Source organism: Mus musculus, chromosome X (genome assembly GCF_000001635.26).
Source record: "Mus musculus strain C57BL/6J chromosome X, GRCm38.p6 C57BL/6J".
Lineage (NCBI taxonomy): Eukaryota > Metazoa > Chordata > Mammalia > Rodentia > Muridae > Mus > Mus musculus.
In genome coordinates this window covers 29,721,229-29,744,406 of record NC_000086.7, presented here as the reverse complement: position 1 = coordinate 29,744,406, position 23,178 = coordinate 29,721,229, and the positions used below count along the sequence as shown (strand labels likewise).

At 40.4% G+C, this 23,178-nt stretch overlaps 1 long non-coding RNA gene across 1 annotated transcript; it reads right to left on the bottom strand.

Annotated features, from left to right (window-relative positions):
- Positions 1-448: 448 nt before the first annotated feature.
- Positions 449-22,156, bottom strand: Gm42098. The gene is made up of 3 exons (XR_880379.2): positions 21,977-22,156; positions 2,105-2,215; positions 449-1,809 (listed from the first exon to the last, which is right to left on the bottom strand). It is a non-coding gene; the product is annotated as a predicted gene, 42098 (long non-coding RNA).
- Between the last annotated feature and the right edge of the window lie 1,022 nt (positions 22,157-23,178).

The window sequence follows — 23,178 nt, the reverse complement described above, 5'->3', positions numbered from 1 at the left end:
CCAATATCTTCCACTGTTTCTCTCTGTTGCATGAATCTGTGTCTTTACCAGCTTGAATAACAGAATCAATTTCTCTCTCTCTCTCTCTCTCTCTCTCTCTCGCTCGCTCGCTCGCTTGCTCCCTCTCGCTCTCTTTCTCTCCGTCTCTCTCCCTCTCTCCCTCTCTCTCCCTCTCCCCTCTCTCTCTTTCTCTGTCTCTACCCCCATTGAGCCACACAAAAAGCACCATATGGGGAAAAATTAGTGATACCTAAAGAAATGTTTCATAGTGTTTTTCAAGTGAATAAATAACTGACTTCAACTGATCTGGATAAAAAACATTACAAATACCATTTTTATGCACTATTTATATATTTTATTCAATATTTGTGGTGGGTATTCATTTTTAAAAAACAGCTTTGATCCTATTTACCATTTTCCAAATGTGATCATTGTAACACTTACATAGATACACATTCATTACACTCTGGGTCAGAAGCATTGAAAAACATATTTTAAAATAACAGCTATGCCTTACATCAGATTATAATGATTGGTTACTTAAAACTCAAGGCAAGTAAGGTTGGTTGTTCCATTAGTCCCTTAAAGAGAGGTTATACAAAGGAAATGCATACAGTTGGCATTGTTCTACGTCTGAAGTGACCTCAGAGTATATTATTAACTCTGGTTTTGAGATTAAGCAAAAAGGCCAGTCATAGTAAAAGAAATTTCTCCTGAGAAATTTTTATTAAAAATTCATTACCATTGGTGTAGACTTGAGGTAAAGGTAGCTTGGCCTTCACAGAGTGATTTTGACCTGAAGGAGAATTTTCTCATAGATGCCCCAAATATTTCCGTGTGGTTTTCCTGCATGGATTTGGGAAATGGGTTATTTGGGTCTCAGAAGTATGGGAATGTAAGTTCCCTCAGACTAAGGAGTCTTTAGGAGAACCAAGAACCAGGTTGACCTGTGGCAGCTTGGACAAGTGCTGGCTCCTGAGGCAGGCAGTGCTCCACAGGAGTTAAAGTCATAGGAGATGCATATACATCGACATCATGTGACAGCAATATTTGCCAAGTGAACCCGTTGCTCTCTTCTCAGTAGAATGCATCTGCCATTGAGGGATGTGATGAAATTTCCTGGGATAGCTTCCTGGCCTCTTTGCACACAGTAGTAATATGCAGCAATGCTTTGGATCCTTAGGTCTTCTCTGGGCTAAGCTGCTTACTCAAAACTATTTTGAAGAAGTCACACCTAATGCTGGATATCCTTGGATCATCCCATGGTGTTTGGGGCACACAGACCTACTACATAAATAGCTCTTTATTTTTCCTTCCTCACTTTTCTCTCCTTCATTCTTGTCTCTTACACTCTATCTCCACATGTGTACCTAGCCCCAGACATGAGTATGTGACTGTTTACAGAGGACATAGAAAGTCTTAAAGTGACTTAGGGACTTTGGAAAAATAGAAGACAGTGAAGTATTTTGAGTGATCCTTAGTGATTAGAGTAGGGTGTGATGGAGCTGTGGGCTGGGGAGAAGAGAGAGATTGTCACAGATCTCGAGATTCCTTATTATGATTGCATGGCTATGTGCAGGAGATGGTTCAGATGGGGGCCCAAACCCAGGGCGTGGCAGGCATGAAGGCAGGTGGTATGGAATGCTTCTCCTTTTGCTATGTCCTCATCCACACATAAGATTCCTGGGCTTCCTGATTTCTCAACAATTGTTGTGAATGTACGCTGCTGCCCTCTGGTGGTAGGCGGGTTGGAAGACATGCTGCGGCATCAACCTGGACCCTGATGACTGGGTGCCTGAAGACTCAGACCTTAGTTAATGGAAAAAAGAATCAAAGGTATTGGCAAATATTCTTATCTCCTGGCTCCAGCTTGAAAATGTGAATAGAGCTGCCTGTGCTTTGCCCTGAATCCACCCCAGAGCTATATTCTGGTAGATTGAAGCTGTCTACTCTCCCAGGGGCCCAGCTGAGGTTGTTGGAATTCACCCTTTTGGCATTTGTTCATCTTCCCTTATAACCTAATCTCTCAGCTACAACCAACTCTCTCATCTACCAGCACAGGGTTCTCCTGGGAAGACTGGGGGACAAGCATCTTTAAACTTACAGCATTCTTGTGGTCTGAATTCCAAATGTTTGCGCACTCATGACAAGCTTGGCAGCTGTACAGCAGGTACTTTATTGTTAATGACGTAGTCATAAGCCAGGTATCTCGGCCCTGAGAACAAAAAATTATTAATCTGAGTCAAGCTCTCAGATAGGAAAATGGAAACACCATTACCATATAGATGGACTTTGCTATGATTTTTACTACTCTGTCCACTGCATGTATGTATGAACGATAAAGGCGGCATCTTACCACTACAAGACAGGATATTAAAAACAAAGAGAATTTATTGAACTTTCTAGAAGCTATTTGACTTTTCCTATGAACTGTGGTCCTCCACTGCCAGGTTGCTGACCTGGCTCCCCAACAAACACCCCTAACATCTATTTATATTATATTCTGATGACATAACCCAACCTGGTGCCGCCTGAGACTCCATTGTAAAGAAAAAATATACAGCTCACATCCACAGGTTGATGGAGGACATCAGAGGCAAAGATCATTCTCACACAAACAACTGGCAAGATTGTTGGTAATTGATCTTCACCAGGCATCTGGGGTCCATGCAACTTTCTGAGTTACTCAGATTAAAGTACATTTCACTTAAACTGGACATCCTGGTTCAAGATTATGCCAGGTTTGTATTCAAATTAATCTAAAACAGGGAGCCCTTACCTAGGAAGGGTTCGAAATATGAAATAAACACCTCAGCAACTTTAGGGAAACTGACTTCAGCAAGCTTCAGCCTGCCAGGGGATGGAAAACTTTACTTGCTAGGTTTGCAGGTACCTTTTTGTTGAGGCCGGCCAACAGCTCACATGTATGGGTTCAGCAATGCCTCTACAAGAATTATGCCAATTGTCACAACACAATTTGTGACTCTTAGGCTATATTGGGAGCTAGAGGTCATCCTCCTCATCTTTATTGTCTCTATGGCCTGATGAATCAGACCAAAAGCCATAATATGTACTGGAATGCTTTTAGAATGAAAATTAGTAGCTGCCATCTGCACACTCTTGGGGGCAGGGATGCACACCTGGTACAGTCAGGCTGAAGGGTGTTGATTGACCTGCTTGAAAAACAAAATCCAGACAGTGAAAGGCAACAGTACACAGTTTCTTTGTGGAAGCACAGGTACTTTATTCAGTTGCAAATTAGCAACAATCAAGATCAGGCTCTGGCCTCCAGGTGTGTGGGAGCTGGCTTTTAGAATTAGTAAAAAGGCCAGAGATTCTCTGGAAGTGGAGGCTGTGCTCTGAATCAACTTTGCTAGATAATCAAGATTTTTAGCTATCTTCAATAGGAATCTCTAATATTGGACTTATTACAAGACCAGTCCAAGACTGTGTTAGAATAACTGGTCACCTTTAAGAAAAGAGAAAAATCATTATGACTATTATATGACTAATATTTCTAGTCAGAATATACAGTCTCTGATGTTCATTTTGCCATAAAGTTTTAAAAGCTTGAAGCAAGAGAGCTTCACTAGTCCAAACTGGAAAAATGGAAAGCAAGGATGGATCGAAAACATGTACCCAATTTAGCTTCCTTGTCACTTCAGTCAGGGCACTGAGCCAACTCACCTGCCAGCTTGTCAAACGAATTAGCCATCATGCTTCTGCAGTGTTCCATGGAGAGAACCTATGTTTTTCCTTTCCCTAATAAGGTAGCTGTTTAGGATCAAACCATATGCCAATAAGTAGATCCTTTTAAGATACTATAAAGCATTAAGTTCTTTGACATCCAAATTTCAAAATTCTAAAATAAAAGTATGATTTAAATAATGTGCACAGAAATACACTAAATAATATGCACAGGGATATAATTTCCCCCTTCTTTGTCTTTTAAGAAGTTAAAGTTTTTTTTGTTTGTTTGTTTTTTTTTGTTTTTTTGTTTTTTTTTTTGTTGTTTTGTTTTGTTTTTATCGTAAACTTTTTTTTAATTAGGTATTTTCCTCGTTTACATTTACAATGTTATCCCAAAAGTCACCCATACCCACCCCACCCCCCATTCCCCTACCCACCCACTCCCCCTTTTTGGCCCTGGTGTTCCTCTGTACTGGGGCATATAAAGTTTGCAAGTCCAAAGGGCCTCTATTTCCAGTGATGGCCAACTAGACCATCTTTTGATACATATGCAGCTAGAGTCAAGAGCTCCGGGGTACTCGTTAGTTCATATTGTTGTTCCACATATAGGTTTGCAGTTCCCTTTAGTTCCTTGGGTACTTTCTCTAGCTCCTCCATTGGGGGCCGTGTGACCCATCCAATAGCTGACTGTGATCATCCACTTCTGTGTTTGCTAGGCCCTGGCATAGTCTCACAAGAGACAGCTATATCTGGGTCCTTACAGCAAAATCTTGCTAGTGTATGCAATGGTGTCAGCGTTTGGAAGCTGATTATGGGATGGATCCCTGGATATGGCAATCACTAGATGGTCCATCCTTTCGTCACAGCTCCAAATTTTGTCTCTGTAACTCCTTCCATGGGTGTTTTGTTCCCATTTCTAGGAATGGGCAAAGTGTCCACACTTTGGTCTTCATTCTTAAAGTTAAAGTTTTAAAGTTCCACAATATCTTGTCCTTTAGAATTAATAACTTGTTGACAAAACATCTCAAATACTTGACTGTTATAGTCAGTATTCACGTAACATGGGCAGTGATTAATAGCACTTTGAATTGTTTCTCTTAAAGAGTGAGTGGTTGATGTCCAGGACTGTTGCGGCCGCCAGCAGCTCGCAACGTGAACGGTTCGACTGAGAAGGCCGCTCGAGCTGTAAGAGAGGAATCTAGACGGGGCAAAAGAAGAAATGTAGCCAAGACAGTTACTCTGATCAAGGCTCAAATTTTATTGTTGCGACACCAGTTATGAAGGAAGGGGGAGGGGACCCGATTCCCGCCGAATAATCTCTGGTCCAGTAGAAAGGTGCACGTGTGTGGCTCCTCAGGTTCCAGCAATAGGCGTGGCAGAACGAATGAGCAGGAAGCTCTACCCCTGAGCAAGCAGGTTTCAGGCTGGGGGAGGGGAGACTACATCTCCTCCCTATTATTAACAAAATAAAAAAAAAAGAAAAAGCTGGCCTGAGGGGGGAAAAATTATCTATGCTCAATAGTTCTGCCTGGAATCTAGGGTTAAAGAAAAAACTTGCTTCACTGGGATTCTTTAACTTTTCTTATGGTAAACTGTATCTGGCTTAAGACTGTCCTTTCTAGTAAACAACTAACTGAAAGGCCTGGAGCTGCAGACTCTGACTTTATAATGCTAATTAGTACTTGGTAGGTAACTTTCTAGTTGAATTTTAAGTAGGGCGTTGGAACTCTGGCTAAGTTTGACTGAAAGATGTGAAAATAGCACTAAGTTGATATTCCTCCGCATTTTTGGAAGATAGGTGGGAAACAGGGAGAAGGCGTTCGACCGGCTCTTTTATTTGGGTGGGAGGCAGTGAAGGGCTTGCCCTTTCAATAGTACGTCTCCAATCTCTCTCCCCCCTATTAATTAAGTTAAATAAGGCAACACTTAACTGAGGTGATCAAATGATTTTCTCATCCGTAGATGAGTGGGCTTTTAACCTTGGCTTGGGTGGACATGGACCCGATTCCTCCCGTGGGTAAAACCCACACATGTGGCTCTTGGTACCTTTTGGGGAGGCGAGGTAGAGCCGGAGAATATTTTTTATTTTTAACCAAAATTTGGTACCAACCTCTTTCAAACCGGGTTTATCTCACAGGAAACTCAGAAATGGTCAAGCCGGACCTTCCCTTGCAGTAAGTATCTCTGCACCAAGCGGTGCCCATACTGAATTTGTACAATCACAAACCAGTATGCACAGTTCTGAGTGCTGTGCAGCTCCTAAAGGAGAATTATCAACCTCAGAATTAGCAAAGCCTAAGCAAGAATTATGTCGTTAATAACACCACGATTTGTGGCTAAAATAGGAGCTGGAAGTCGTTCCTCCTCATCCCTGTTTTTTCCACAGCCTATTGAGCTAAGGACACCTTGCAGTAACAGCAAGGGTGAAAAGCCAGAGGTCAGCTAAGGGGCTAAGCCTGTCTATCAAAATAAAAACCAATCTTTATTAATATAGAAAAATCTACTCTTCTAGCCCTCTAGGTAAACCTAAATTTTTAACTCAGACTGAAAGCCACATGCTGGAAATGTCCTGAGACTGGGGGTAACAGCTGCCACCTGTGTGCTCTAGGGGGGCGGGGATGCACATCCACTGGTCCGTCTCGGGAATGTTGATTTACCTGCTTGAAAGACAAAATCTTGAAAGACAGTGAGAAAGTAGGAAAGCAGAACTTCTTTCCGGGAAGTCTAGGTACTTTATTCAAATGCAAATTGTAAAGCTGAGGCTAGTCTCCGGCCTCCTGTCGGGAGCTGGTTCAGAGAGTAGCTGGAGAACAGCTTTGAGAGCTGTTGCTCTCAGCTGAATTTTAAGCACAAAAGGAATTTTAGTCTTTAGAATGATACTTACCAGAAGAGTCAGAATCTGTGTTCATCTGACGAATTAATCTCTCTGGCAGCCACCGCGCTCCATCTTCATCTCATGAAAAAACACAAACTGAGCCCCTACCCCAAATTAGAACTGGATCTGGACCCTTCCATTTGTTAGTCAGGGGGTATTAAGTGACCAATTGCTCTTTAATTAACTTGCTAGGTAATTTAGAATATAGGAATCTCTAACATTGGACTGAATATTAGGACCAGTCTAAGATTGAGTTAGAATGGCTGGTCACACTGAAGAAAGGAGAAAAATCATTATGACTCTATTAAATGACTAATTTTACTAAGTCTGAATATACAGTCTCTGATGTACTATTGTCATAAAGTTAAAAGGCTAGAAGCTAGTCTAAACTGGAAAAATGACAAGTAAGGATGGATCTAAAACATGAATTTAATTTAGTTTTTTAGTCAATTTAATCAGGACATGAGTCAACTTACCTACCAGCTCGTCACACGAATTTACTAATATGCTTCTGCAGCGTTCTGTGGAGAAAACCTGTTTTTCCCTTTTCTAATAAGGTAGCTGTTTTAGGATTAATCTATAAGCCAATAAGTAGATCCCTTTAAGATACTATAAAGCATTTATTAAACTCTTTGACATTAAAATATTAGATTTTGAAAATAAAGGTAAGACTTTAATAGTGTGCATGGGAATGCACTAAATAGCATGCACGGGGATACAATTTCTCTCTTTTTTGTCTTTTAAGAAGTGAAAGTTTTAAAATTTTACAATACCTAAACTTTTGAATTAATAACTAGTTGACAAAACATTTTAAATACTTGGCTGTAAAGGGGCAGTGACTAATTGCACTTTTAATCAATTTTCTTAAGGAGCAGTTGTAACTAGAAGGCTTGCAAAGTTATTAAGAGTCACATGTGCATAATTTATTTATTAACTAGAAATATGCATAAGCAATTGTAAATTTGAGAATTAATAGTATCTGAGGGATGAACAATTTAAGCAATTGCGAGCTCAGAGATATGGCATTGACTATTAATATACAAATTAAGGTTTGATTGTTCAGCATTTTAAAACACCATCTACAGCACACAACTAGATCATCTGTGCTGGAACAGGGGAAACTGTGTCTTAAGACTCTGCCCCACAGAAGCTAGTTGGGCCCACATGGGCCAACGATTGGCTGGGAGGATGAGAAAAATGACTTTACAATAATGTTTTCTTTTTGGCCAAAGAATTGTTTTGGGCACAACCAATTTTTAATTACCAATTAATAACAATTATAAAAGCTTTATTTTTTGTAGAAACTTTTGTAGTAAACTAAAACCCTAAGTAATAAAAGGATATTGTCTCTGAATCTTTTGGGTGAGAGCAAGGATTTAAGGTAAACTTTAAGAAGCATTAGTTAATAAAATACTTTTCACTTAGGAAACAATATACACTGAAAGATTAAAACTCTTGGCTTCTTGTATAGAAGCAGAAACAATAAAATTTTTCTTACATAATGTAAAGTTACATTAGCCATACCTAGAGGCAAAATTTTCTAGTGATTACAGTTCACTAGAAGCAAAACTCTTTGAATTTAAGCATTATTTTAAACATCTGAATAGATCTGCAACACTGTTAAAAAGAATTTCTCTTGAACACAGGGAAAAATCTTTCTCAGGCACTGTTTGCAAAACAAAAGAAAGGCCACAAGCCGCTCTGGGGCTGCCCAGAGCCCTGCATTGACTCAAACGTAAAATACTTTTTAATCTGAGCATCTTGGCCCTCCTGTAATAAGGACCGATTTTAGAGAAACAATATAACTGTCTACGCCTCTAAATTATGATACTCTTTCTTAAGATGACTTACAGTTAAAACGTTCTTCACAACTTTAGTGTTGTGAAAAAATTGCCTGTACTACAGTTTCCTGCCAGGCAGCAACTATAACCAAACTGTTTGTCTAATCTATTCACAAAGACAAACATAACTAGATAACTCTGTCACAGTTTTGTATGAAGTGAGCTGTATGAGCGCTCTCATAAGATGATTACTCTTGTAATTATCTTAATTACAGTATACAGGTGAATTAAAGATCTTAAATTTGAAATCAAACTGCAAGCTGCAGTCAATGGAACAATAGCAGTTTTAACCATAATTTTTAAGTTTTTTGTGCAAGGTTAGGATAATACCTATAACCTTGGGAAAGTAAAACCCAAGTTTAAAACAATTTATTATCTTTAAAATCAATATTAGAAGCATTACTATCATATTACGAAGTTTGGATGTCAATTAATACCTATGAATACCTATTAAAACAAGCTTTAATGCTTTAATAAAGAGACATTGCTTTAAATCTTATTTTAAATTTTACTATTTAGGATACGAACCATATTAATTATTACCTAAACTAGAAATATCTTTAGAGACCCAGCCTCTTGGGCTGCCTTATGCCATGTGTCGGAAGGACTCTAAACTTGAGTTATCAAATTTAACACTAACCATCTGTAGCAATGTAACAATTATTAATCTTAACCAACAACTTATGAGCTGATTGTGAAAACACTTAGAGCACATTACCAATAAAAAAGAACCAAATGAAGCAGTTACATTTAGACCAATCAGAGAATAATAATTTTTGTAGCTACAATCATAAAATAGAAAACACTTTACCATTGTCAAACACATTAATCATGAACCATTTATTAGCTTTTTTACTCTGAAACTTAGAGGCTGTGCACTCGCCCTTATTTCCTAAAACGAACAGTTTTTCCAGCAGGGGCCCTCTTGCCACGTGTCTGATTCCTGGCTGAAACATGTGGCAGCTCTCGGCTTTGCAGATAAAGTTTTTTATACCATCTTTATTATCCAACACAAAACATAGAACATTCATTCATACAGACTGGACACGAACATACATGAATCGAACACGAGAACAGATTGGTGCACCGGACATTAGACAAGACACAAAAGGTAACAGAGTACTCCTGCTATAAGGCCCAGAGAGATATTTCTCTCTGCTTTTTGGGACATTTTCCTCCCTTATGTTGCATTTTTTATTAACTGGGGCAATACGCCTATTCCTTTTAATAAACCCTTTCTTTTCTCACACCTCATGTAGCTTCGGAGAGCTACGGCCTACCGCCTGATCCATGACTTTAAACCCTTTCTTCTTCCACCTAAGCAGCTTCCTAAAAAGCTGCGGCTAACCTGCCTGTTTCCGTTTCTAGTTCCGATTAACACGCTGCTGACCCAAGCAGAACCAGCGTTGGGTTAGCACTGATTCAAGCTTAATTCGTATCCTACCGCATCCTCAGCAACACTTTACAAAACTGAAATTTTAAGCTAGCGCTAGCATGTGTACTTGTCCGTTGCTCCGATGTCCGATATGAAGATCCTTTCCTGTGGAGCTCCAATGCAGCGTTCCTCTTAGCATCTCTCTGCCATTCTTCAGGTCCCAGTTCTGGCGCCAAAATGTTGCGGCCGCCAGCAGCTCGCAACGTGAACGGTTCGACTGAGAAGGCCGCTCGAGCTGTAAGAGAGGAATCTAGACGGGGCAAAAGAAGAAATGTAGCCAAGACAGTTACTCTGATCAAGGCTCAAATTTTATTGTTGCGACACCAGTTATGAAGGAAGGGGGAGGGGACCCGATTCCCGCCGAATAATCTCTGGTCCAGTAGAAAGGTGCACGTGTGTGGCTCCTCAGGTTCCAGCAATAGGCGTGGCAGAACGAATGAGCAGGAAGCTCTACCCCTGAGCAAGCAGGTTTCAGGCTGGGGGAGGGGAGACTACACAGGACTCCACAGAAAGTTGTCTGCACAGACCAGAGTGTGGACCTCAGAAGCTAACAGCTTCTGGGACAGGCGAGAGCCACAGAGCTTCTGAGGCAGCGCCGTTTTCGGGCTCCAGACATCTGGCCATCTTCCCGGCCAGATGACAGGGGTCTGCCCAGCCTGGGAGGCTAGGATTTTGACTCAGGAGCGGCGGGAGCCACCTTGGTTCCCGGACTCAGCAGAAAGCAGCCTGCACAGGTGAGAGTGTGGACTACAGAAGCTAACAGCTTCTGGGACAGGCAAGAGTGACAGAGCTTTTGAGGCAGCGCCATATTCGGGCTTCAGACATCCGGCCACCTTCCCGGCCAGAGGTCAGGTGTCTGCCCGGACGGAGAGGCCCTAGCCTCAGGATCCGCGGGAGCCATTTTGGTTCCGGGACTTCACAGAAAGTAGTCTGCACAGATGAGAGTGTGGACTACTGAAATTAACAGCTTCTGGGACAGGTGAAAGCAACACAGCTTCTGGAAATGGTTCTATTTTGGCCCTTCATCTTCGGCCAGGAGAAGGTCCAAACACCAGATAAGTGTGCACCTTCCCTGTAAGAGGTGAGCTTGCCTGCAGACAGCGCTCTGACCACTGAAACTCAGAGGAGAGATCTAGTCTCCCAGGTCTGCTGATAGAGGGTAACAGAATCACCAGAGGAACAATCTCTAAACAGAGACAACTATAACAACTAACTCCAGGTATTACCAGATGGCGAAAGGTAAAAGTAAGAATCTTACTAACAGAAACCAAGACCACTCACCATCATCAGAACCCAGCACTCCCACTTTGCCAAGTCCAGGGCAACCCAACACACCCGAAAAGCTAGACCCGGATTTAAAAGCATATCTCATGATGATGGTAGAGGACATCGAGAAAGACTTTAATAACTCACTTAAAGAAATACAGGAGGGGCCACCTTCCTGGTGAGAGCACAGGGGTCCGCCCGGCCCGAGAAGTTTCTTCCATAGGCCCTGGCGGCCGGAGCCTCCTTGGCTCCGGGACTCCGCGGAGGGCAGGCTGCACGGGTGAGGGTGTGGAATACAGAGGCCAGCCGTTTCTGGGACAGGCGAGAGCCAGAGAGCTTCTGAGGTGGTACCATCTACAGCTCCAGACAACCGGCCACCTTCCTAGTGAGAGCACAGGGGTCCGCCCGGCCTGAGAGTTTTCTGCCACAGGCCCCCGCAGCGGGAGCCTCCTTGGCTCCGGGACTCCGCGGAGGGCAGGCTGCACTGGTAAGGGTGTGGAATACAGAGGCCAGCCATTTCTGGAACAGGCAAGAGCCAGAGATCTTCTGAGGTGGCACAAACTTCGGCTCCAGACAATCGGCCACCTTCCTGGCCAAAGCAACAGAGCTCCTGGGAAAAATCCTGTTTTGGGCCTTCATCTTCAGCCAGGAGAAGGTCCAAACACCAGATAACTGTGCACCTTCCCTGAAAGAGGAGAGCTTGCCTGCAGAGACTGCTCTGACCACTGAAACTCAGAGGAGAGAGCTAGTCACCCACGTCTGCTGATAGAGGGTAACAAAATCAACAGAGTAATAATCTCTAAAAAAAGACAACTATAACAACTAAATCCAGAGATTGCCAGATGGCGAAAGGAAAAAGTAAGAATCCTACTAACAGAAACTAGGACCACTCACCATCATCAGAACCCAGAACGCCCACTTTGCCCAGTCCAGAGGATCCTAACACAACTGAAAAGGTAGACCTGGATTTAAAAACATATCTCATGATGATGGTAGAGGACATAAAGAAGGAATTTAATAATTCACTTAAAGAAATACAGGAGAACACTCCTAAAGAGTTACAAGTCCTTAAAGAAAAACAGGAAAACACAACCAAACAGGTAGAAGTCTTTATAGAAAATCAGGAAAACACTTCCAAACTGATGATGGAAATGAACAAAACCATATTAGACCTAAAAAGGGAAGTAGACACAATGAAGAAAACCCAAAGTGAGGCAACACTGGAGATAGAAACCCTAGGAAAGAAATCTGGAACCATAGATGCCAGCATCAGCAACAGAATACAAGAGATGGAAGAGAGAATCTCAGGTGCAGAAGATTCCATAGAGAACATCGGCACAACAATCAAAGAAAATGGAAAATGCAAAAAGATCCTAACTCAAAACATCCAGGAAATCCAGGACACAATGAGAAGACCAAACCTATGCATAATAGGAGTGGATGAGAATGAAGAATTTCAACTCAAAGAACCAGCAAACATCTTCAACAAAATTATTGAAGAAAACTTCCCAAATCTAAAGAAAGAGATGCCCATGAACATACAAGAAGCCTACAGAACTCCAAATAGACTGGACCAGAAAAGAAATTCCTCCTGACACATAATAATCAGAACATCAAATGCACTAAATAAAGATAGAATACTAAAAGCAGTAAGGGAAAAAGGTCAAGTAACATATAAAGGCAAGCCTATCAGAATTACACCAGATTTTTCATCAGAGGCTATGAAAGCCAGAAGAGCTTGGAAAGATGTTATACAGACACTAAGAGAACACAAATTCCAGCCCAGGCTACTATACCCAGCCAAACTCTTAATTATCATAGATGGAGAAACCAAAGTATTCCACGACAAAAATAAATTCACCCATTATCTCTCCACGAATCCAGCCCTTCAAAGGATAATATCAGAAAAAAAGAAAAAAACCAATACAAGGACGGGAACCACGCCCTAAAAAAACCAAGAAAATAATCCATCAACAAAACTAAAAGAAGACAGCCACAAGAACAGAATGCCAACTTTAACAACAAAAATAACAGGAAGCAACAATTACTTTTCCTTAATATCAATAGTCTCAACACCCCAATAAAAAGACATAGACTAACAAACTGGCTACACAAACATGACCCAACATTTTGCTGCTTACAGGAAACTCATCTCAGAGAAAAAGATAGACACTACCTCAGAATTAAAGGCTGGAAAACAATTTCCAAGCAAATGGTATGAAGAAACAAGCTGGAGTAGGCATCCTAATATCTGATAAGATTGACTTCCAACCCAAAGTCATCAAAAAAGACAAGGAGGGGCACTTCATACACATCAAAGGTAAAATCCTCCAAGAAGAACTCTCAATTATGAATATCTATGCTCCAAATACAAGGGCAGCTACATTCATTAAAGAAACTTTAGTAAAGCTCAAAGCACACATTGCACCTCACACAATAATAGTGGGAGACTTCAACACACCACTTTCACCAATGGACAGATCATGGAAACAAAAACTAAACAGGGACACAGTGAAACTAACAGAAGTGATGAAACAAATGGACTTAACAGATATCTACAGAACATTTTATCCTAAAACAAAAGGATATACCTTCTTCTCAGCACCTCATGGTACCTTCTCTAAAATTGACCACATAATTGGTCACAAAACAAACCTCAACATATACAAAAATATTGAAATTGTCCCATGCGTCCTATCAGACCACCATGGTCTAAGGCTGATCTTCAATAACAAAATAAATAATAGAAAGCCAACATTCACATGGAAACTGAACAACACTCTTCTCAATGATACCTTGGTCAAGGAAGGAATAAAGAAAGAAATTAAGGACTTTTTGGAGTTTAATGTAAATGAAGCCACAACATACCCAAACTTATGGGACACAATGAAAGCATTCCTAAGAGGAAATCTCATAGCTCCGAGTGTCTCCAAAAAGAAACTGGAGAGAGCACACATTAACAGCTTGACAACACATCTAAAAGCTCTAGAACAAAATGAAGCAAATTCACCCAAGAGGAGTACATGACAGGAAATAATCAAACTCAGGGGCGAAATCAACAAAGTGGAAACAAGAAGAACTATTCAAAGAATCAACCAAATGTGGAGCTGGTTCTTTGAGAAAATCAACAAGATAGACAAACCCTTAGCCAGACTCACTAGAGGGCACAGAGAAAGCATTCAAATTAACAAAATCAGAAATGAAAAGTGAGACACAAAAACAGATCCTGAAGAAATCCAAAACTCCATCAGATCCTTCTACAAAAGGCTATACTCAACAAAACTGGAGAACCTGGATGAAATGGAGAAGTTTCTAGATAGACACTAGGCACCAAAGTTGAATCAAGATCCGGTTAAATGATCTAAACAGCCCTATATACCCCAAAGAAATAGAAGCAGTCATTAATAGTCTCTGAACCAAAAAAAAAAAAAAAAAAAAAAAAAAAAACCCAGGACCAGATGGGTTTAATGCAGAGTTCTATCAGACCTTCAAAGAAGATCTAATTCCAGTTCTTCACAAACTATTCCACAAAATAGAAACAGAAGGTACTCTACCCAACTCATTCTATGAAGCCACAATTATTCTGATACCTAAACAGCAAAGAGACACAACAAAGAGAGAGAACCTCAGACCAATTTCCCTTATGAATATTAATGCAAAATACTCAATTAAGTTTTTGGTAACTGAATCCAAGAACACATCCAAACAATCATCCATCCTGACCAAGTAGGTTTCATCCCAGGGATGCAGGATTGGTTCAATATACGGAAATCCATCAAGGTAATCCATTATATAAACAAACTCAAAGACAAAAACCACATGATGATCTCCTTAGATGCTGAGAAAGCATTTGACAAAATCCAACACCCATTCATGATAAAATTGTTGGAAAGATCAGGAATTCAATGCCAATACCTAAACATGATAAAAGCAATCTACAGCAAACCAGTAATCAACATCAAAGTTAATGGTGAGAAGCTGGAAGCAATTCCACTGAAATCAGGGACTAGACAAGGCTGACCACTCTCTCCCTACCTATTCAACATTGTACTTGAAGTCCTAGCCAGAGCAATTAGACAACAAAGAGAGATCACGGGGATAAAAATTGGAAAAGAAGAAGTCAAAATATCACTTTTTGCAGATGATATGATAGTATATATAAGTGACCCTAAAAATTTTACCAGAGAACTCCTAAGCCTGATAAACAGCTTCAGTAAAGTAGCTGGATATAAAATTAACTCAAACAAGACAATGGCATTTCTGTACACAAAGGATAGACAGGCTGATAAAGAAATTAGGGACACAACACCGTTCTCAATAGTCACAAATAATATAAAATACCTTGGTGTGACTCGAACTAAGGAAGTGAAAGATCTATATGATAAGAACTTCATGTCTCTGAAGAAAGAAATTAAAGAAGATCTCAGAAGATAGAAAGATCTCCCATGTTCATGGATTGGCAGGATCAATATAGTAAAAATGGCTTTCTTGCCAAAAGCAATCTACACATTCAATGCAATCCCCACCAAAATTCCAACTTAATTCTTCAACGAATTAGAAAGGGCAATCGGCAGATTCATCTGGAATAACAAAAAACCTAGGATAGCAAAAACTCTTCTCAAGGATAAAAGAACCTGTGTTGGAATCACCATGCCCGACCTAAAGCTGTACTACAGAGCAACTGTGATAAAAACTGCATGGTACTGGTATAGTGACAGACAAGTAGAGCAATGGAACAGAATTGAAGACCCAGAGATGAACCCACACACCTATGGTCACATGATCTTTGACAAGAGAGCTAAAACCATCCAGTGGATAAAAGACAGCATTTTCAACAAATGGTGCTGGCACAACTGGCTGTTATCATGTAGAAGAATGCGAACTGATCAATTCCTATCTCCTTGCACTAAGGACAAATCTAAGTGGATTAAGGAACTCCACATAAATCCAGAGACACTGAAACTTATAGAGGAGAATGTAGGGAAAAGCCTCAAAAATATGGGTACAGCGGAAAAATTCCTGAATAGAACAACAATGGCTTGTGCTGTAAGAGTGAGAATCGATAAATGGTACCTCATAAAATTGCAGAGCTTCTGCAAGGCAAAAGACACCGTCAATAAGACAAAAAGTCCACCAACAGATTGGGAAAGGATCTTTACCTATCCCAAATCAGATAGGGGATTAATATCTAATATATTTATGAATTCAAGAAGTTAGACTCCATAAAATCAAATAACCCCATTAAAAATGGGGCTCAGAACTGAAAAAAGAATTCTCACCTGAGAAATACAAATGGCAGAGAAGCACCTGAAAAAAAAATGTTCATCATCCTTAATCAACAGGGAAATGCAAATCAAAACAACCCTGAGATTCCACATCACACCAATCAGAATGGCTAAGATGAAAAATTCAGGTTACATCAGATGCTGGCGAGGATGTGGAGAAAGAGGAACACTCCTCCATTGTTGGTGGGATTGCAAGCTTGTATAACCACTCTGGAAATGTGATTCCTCAGACAATTGGACATAGTACTACCGTAGGATCCTGCAATACCTCTCCTGGGCATATATCCAGAAGATGTCCCAACTGGTAAGAAGGACACATGCTCCACTATGTTCATAGCAGCCTTATTTATAATAGCCAGAAGCTGGAAAGAACCCAGATGACCCTCAACAGAGGAATGAATACAGAAAATGTTGTACATTTACACAATGGAGTACTACTCAGCTATTAAAATGAATGAATTTATGAAATTCCTAGGCAAATGGTTGGACCTGGAGGGCATCATCCTGACTGAGGTAACCAATCACAAAGGAACTCACAGAACATGTACTCACTGATAAGTGGATATTAGCCCAGAAACTCAGGATACCCAAGATATAAGATACAATTTTCTAAACGCATGAATCGCAAGAAGAACAAAGACCAAAGCGTGGACACTTTGCCCCGTCTTAGAATTGGGAACAAAACACCCATGGAAGGAGTTACAGAGACAAAATTAGGGGCTGTGATGAAAGGATGGACCACCTTGTGATTGCCATATCCAGGGATCCATCCCATAATCAGCTTCCAAATGCTGACACCATTGCATACACTAGCAAGATTTTGCCTAAAGGACCCAGATATAGCTGTCTCTTGTGAGACAATGCCATGGCCTAGCAAACACAGAAGTTGATGCTCACAGTCAGCTATTGGATGGATCACAGGGCCTCCAATGGAGGAGCTAGAGAAAGTACCCAAGGAGCTAAAGGGAACTGCAACCCTATATGTGGAACAACAATATGAACTAACCAGTACCCCGGAGCTCTTGTCCCTAGCTGCCTATGTATCAAAAGATGGCCTAGTTGGCCATTACTGGAAAGAGAGGCCCATTGGACTTGCAAACTTTATATGCCCAGTACAGCGGAACGCCAGGGCCAAAAAGGGGGAGTTGGTGGGTAGAGCAGTGGGGGGGGGGGTGGGTATGGGGGAATTTTGGGATAGCATTGGGAAATGAAAATGAGGAAAATACCTAATTAAAAAAAAGAATGAAGTAGAAATAAAAAAATGAGTGGTTGTAACTAGAAGGCTTGAAAAGTTATTAATAGTTACATGTGCATAATTTATTTATTAACTTAGGAATAAGAGCATTTATTTGCAGCAATTTATTAAGTCTAATTCCTCAAGAATTCACACCCTTATGTGGAAACAAGTAGTAACTGAGGACACTGAGGAAAGAATTTTATAGGCACAATTTTCAAGAATACTAAAATATTATATTAAACCATAATTGTTTTGAATATATAAAGAATATGTAGGACCTATAGACTGCCTGAGATATAAATCCAACATGGCATTGCTTTAAGTTATCTAGGCAATCGAGAAAAATTTATTAAATGTCTAAAACCAGCCTTCTTAAAAGGACAGCATTTTTTCTATGAGTTGTATATGCATAAGCAATTGCAAATTTGAGATTAATAGCATCTGAAGGACGAAAAATCTTAAGCAATTGTGAGCTCTGACATAATATTTACTATTAATATACAAATGAAGGTTTGATTGTTCAGCATTTTAAAACACCATCTACAGCACACAACGTAATTATCTGTGCTGAAACAGTGGGAAGAATAAGCATGTGATCTAATTTACATCTACTTACTTCCCATACAGGGGTTGTTTTTAAACACAATAATTGGGATGTATGCATGCATGGATTTATAGAAGCTACAGAAGCATGCATAAAAACAATTCTTAACTTATCTTTGGGATATTGATTGTCAATCTTATTTAAAATGATGGTATGCAATAGATTAATATTTTGTAATAACTAAATTAATTGCTGTTTTGAACACAGAACAGACACTTAGTCAGGTTTTTAAGACACAAATTTTGTTATAGGTTTTCTAAAATACACAAGTATATCTTACAATCCTTTATTAGTACCAAAGTAGTTTTAATAGGATGTAGAAACTGTGTTTTGAGGTGAACGACACCTCGGCCTTGCACACCCTTGGCCTTCCTCTCAGGCAGAAGAGGCTGAAGGCAGCCCAATCTGTTGTAGGCCAGAAAGCCCACCCTGAGTCTTAGTGCAAAAATTATGGCTACCCAGGTCGGGACAGGTGGAGGCTTATGGGGCAATGGCAAGGGCAGCCCTCTCTTGAGTTCCTTACAAAGCCTCCCACTTTCTGGAGACCTCCTGAACCACTACAGCTCAGGGAAAGCTGTGTGCCCCAAGGTCCCGCCCCACAGCAGCCAGCAGCTAGCTGGCTCCACGTGGGCCAACAATTGGCTGGGAGGATGAGAAAATGACTTTACAATAATGTTTTCTCTTGCCAAAGAATTGTTGTTGGCACAGCTAATATTTGATTAACATTGATTATTATTAATAACAATTGAGACTGCAAGCTTATACAACCACTCTGGAAATCAGTCTGGCGGTTTCTCAGAAAATTGGACATGGTACTACTGAAGGATCCCGCAATACCTCTACTGGGCATATATCCAGAAGATGTACCAACTAGTAAGAAAGAAACATGTTCCACTATGTTCATAGCAGCCTTATTTATAATAGCCAGAAGCTGGAAAGAACCCAGATGCCCCTCAACAGAGGAATGGATACAAATAATGTGGTACATTTACACAATGGAGTGCTACTCAGCTGTTAAAAAGAATGAATTTATGAAATTCCTTGGCAAATGGTTGGACCTGGAGGGCATTATCCCGAGTGAGGCAACCCAATCACAAAAGAACTCAAGTGATATGTACTTCTGATAAGTGGATATTCGCCCAGAAACTTAGAATACCCAAGATATAAGTTACAATTTGCAAAACTCATGAAACTCAAGGAGAAGGAAGACCAAAGTGTGGACACTTTGCCCCTTCTTAGAGTTGGGAACAAAATACCCATGGAAGGAGTTACATAGACAAAGTTTGGATCTGAGAGAAAAGGATGGACCATCTAGAGACTCCCATATCCAGGGATCCATCCCATAATCAGCCTCCAAAGGCTGACACCATTGCATACACTAGCAAGATTTTGCTGAAAGGACCCTGATATAGCTATCGCTTTTGAGACTATGCCGGAGTCTTGCAAACACATAAGTGGATGCTCACAGTCAGCTATTGGATGGATCACAGCGCCCCCAATGGAGGAGCTAGAGAAAATACCCAAGGATCTAAAGGGATCTGCAACCCTATAGGTGGAACAACATTATATATATAGGTGAACTATCCAGTACCCCGAAGCGCTTGACTCTAGATGCATATATATAAAAAGATGGCCTAGTCGGCCATCACTGGAAGGAGAGGCCCATTGGACTTGCAAATTTTATATGCCTCAGTACAGGGGAATGCCAGGGCCAAAAAGTGGGAGTGGGTGGGTAGGGGAGTGGGGGGGAGGGTATGGGGAACTTTTGGGATAGCATTAGAAATATAAATGAGGACAATACCTAATAAAAATAATTAATAACAATTATAAAAGCTTTCTTTATTTTCTGCAAAGCCTTCTGTAGTAAACTAAAACCCTAAGTAATAAAAAGATATCGCCTCTGAATCTTTTCAGGAGCAACAGCTACTCCCCAAAACTTAAAAGCTCCTTGTGTGAGAGCAAGGATTTAAAGTAAACTTCCCTTGAGAGGCATTAGCTAATAAAATATTTCTACTTAGAAAACAATGTACACTGGAAGATTCAAACTCTTGGCTTGTTGTATAGAAGCAGAAATGATAAAAATTTCGTACATAATGTAGATCAATATTTATCCATATCTAGAGGCAAAATATTCCAGTTATTTTAAACTTACTTGAAGCAAAACCTTTACAATCATTAAGATGCAAAGGAGAGAGAGAAAAAAGAAACACACTTTTATATCTATAATAACTATATAAAATGTAGGCAAGCCAGATTATAATGCCTTTATAAATTTTACAGTCTGATTGATCCTTTATAAACTATGGATTTGAACTTTATTAAAACAGCATCTGGCTAGATCTGCAAAGATGCTCTTTTAGCTAAAGGGAATTTCCCCTGGAGGCAAATCTCCAGAGCTTCCCTAGGCACTGTTTGCAAGACAAAGGAAAGTCACACAAACCAAGCAAAAGCTGCTCTGAGCTTAGTTCCTCTTGCCATGAGGATGATATTAGAATTACTAAGTTTCTTTTGCAACATTAGATTATATCTATAACTTTGGGAAAGCAAAACCCAATTTCAAAACAATTTATCACTTTAAGAATCAACATTAAAACTTCACTACTACATTGCAAAATTTGGCTGCCAATTTATATCTATGAATGCATGACAATGTAAGCTTTAACGCTTCATAAAAGAGACATTGCTTTAAATTTTATCTTAATCTTACTTTCTAGGATAACAATCACATTAAATATTATCTCAGTTAAAAGTATCTTAGGAGGCCCAGTTTTTTGGCCTGCTCCACCACATGTTTGAAAAGATTCCTGAGTTGCCAAATTAAGGCTAAACTTCTGTTACCAATATAACAATTATTTAATCTTAACCAATAATTTATGAGCTGATTGTGAAGACACACTGAGCATATCACTAGTTAAAAAGAAGAAGAAGAAGAAGAAGAAGAAGAAGAAGAAGAAGAAGAAGAAGAAGAAGAAGAAGAAGAAGAAGCTATACCAGCACTTTTCTAAATTTTCACATAGCTCTAAAGACATGCACAAAACACACAAAGCAGAAACCAACAGCTCCAGACATGTGGAACCCCTACTTGTCCTCAATGAGCAGGCAAAAGAATTAGAAGGGTAAGCTTCCTTTTCATAAACAAAACTTGGTCCATCTTGACCAATCTCTGGAGACCACCAGGTGACTCTTGCTCTCCCACTTCCCAGGGTGTCCCCTGGTGAGGTGACAGTCTTCCTAGCACATCTGCTGACCACAGCCTGAAGGGACAGCTGCAAATATCAAGCGCACATTTCATAAAATCCCATTGTCTATAAACACCAGAGAAAACAAACTCAGGCAGATCTAAACTCAGACTGCACCATGTTTCAGAGGCACGAAACAAAACACAGACAACAAACCAATACAACAAGCACATGTTCAATTCCGGAAACATAAGACAGACACTTAGAATGAAGACACCAGCTGGCACACACACAAGAGGGGGATTCCCCAATTTTCTCTCTGTCCCTGGGAGAGTTTCAAAATCCACTTTCTTTCTGCCTAATGCAGTTTCCAACTGCGGCCATCTGCCTGATTATTAAATCCCTTTTATTAAAACCTAATATTTCTCTCTCCTAAAAAAACAGCTTCTAGAAGCTGCAGCCAAAGGCCTGCCTGATGAGTTCCTAGTTCCCGGTAGCTCACTGCTAAACCTAAGTGAATCCAGCGTGCTGGTATAGCACTGATCCATCTTATCCCATACCAACCTTCTGTGGTACAAATTTTAATTCTTTTCTTCTTGCATGGAGCTACAAATCAGCAGTGTTTCTTCCAAATGTCCTCTGCCTTTCTCAGGTCCTGCATTGGTTCGCCAAATTGTTGAGGCTGGCCAGTGGCTCACATGTCCGGGTTCGAGCCTGGAAGGCATCTTGGAATCTGGAAGAAAAGAGGGAATCTAGGCTATGAGAGAAAGGATGGAACCAAGACAATAGTCTGATCAAGGTTCAATTTTAATATAGGGGAACACGTGCTTATAAAGAGGGGGGCCCACTCCCACTGAATCATCCTTGGAGTCCAGCTGCATGTGTCCACATGTAGGCAATGGAACAGCTAGGCAGCAGGTAGCAGCAGCAGCAGTGGTTGAATAATAGGGTGGCAGGCTCCACTCCAGGTGATCTCCTAGTGACAAGTCAAGCCTGCTCAGCCTGTTTTCAGGCTGTGGGGGGGAGGTTACACCTTTTCCAGGTGGGTTGAAGCATTCATCTGGACTAAACCTGCTCAGATAGTAGCTTAAAAGTTCCTCCAGGAACTGGTCTCCTGATTATCTTCTAGCAATGGCGTCTGACAGTGACCCAGCATTCATAGCCATAACTTAACAATTAACAAAAGATTTGCACACATATTGAAAACATTATTATGCATATAATCCTCAGAATTTGGGCAGGTTAAAATAAAAGAGGACATTAAGAGAAACTTTAGCAAAGCTCTCATTAGAGTCCAGCAAATGTTAAATAGACCTTCCTTTGCTTTGGGCTTCTGTACCCCATATAGATAATAAATTAGTCCCTATGAATTTACATTTGAAAGATTTCCCCCACTGCTTCCCAAGCTCAGAGGCCAGCAGTTGATAGATCTCTCTAATGTTCATTATCAAGCTACTACAAGATCTCTAGTTCCCCATAAAGAGTATTTATCAGGATATTTGAGAGATTCAGTCTACATCTAAAGCCATCACCAGTTTCTGCTTGTTCAAATCTGGAGATAAAGTATGGGTCAAACAGGTAGCCATAGGGGCACTGAAAACAGCTGGAACCTGCTTGGAAGGGATGCTACATGGTGATTTTCTCCACATCTATGATTATGAAGGTAACTGCTGACACTACATCGTGGATCCACCCTTTCCAGATCAAGAAATTTGAAGCCATGGATGTTCCTGCCAAATGGAATATATCTTGGAGTATGGATCCAT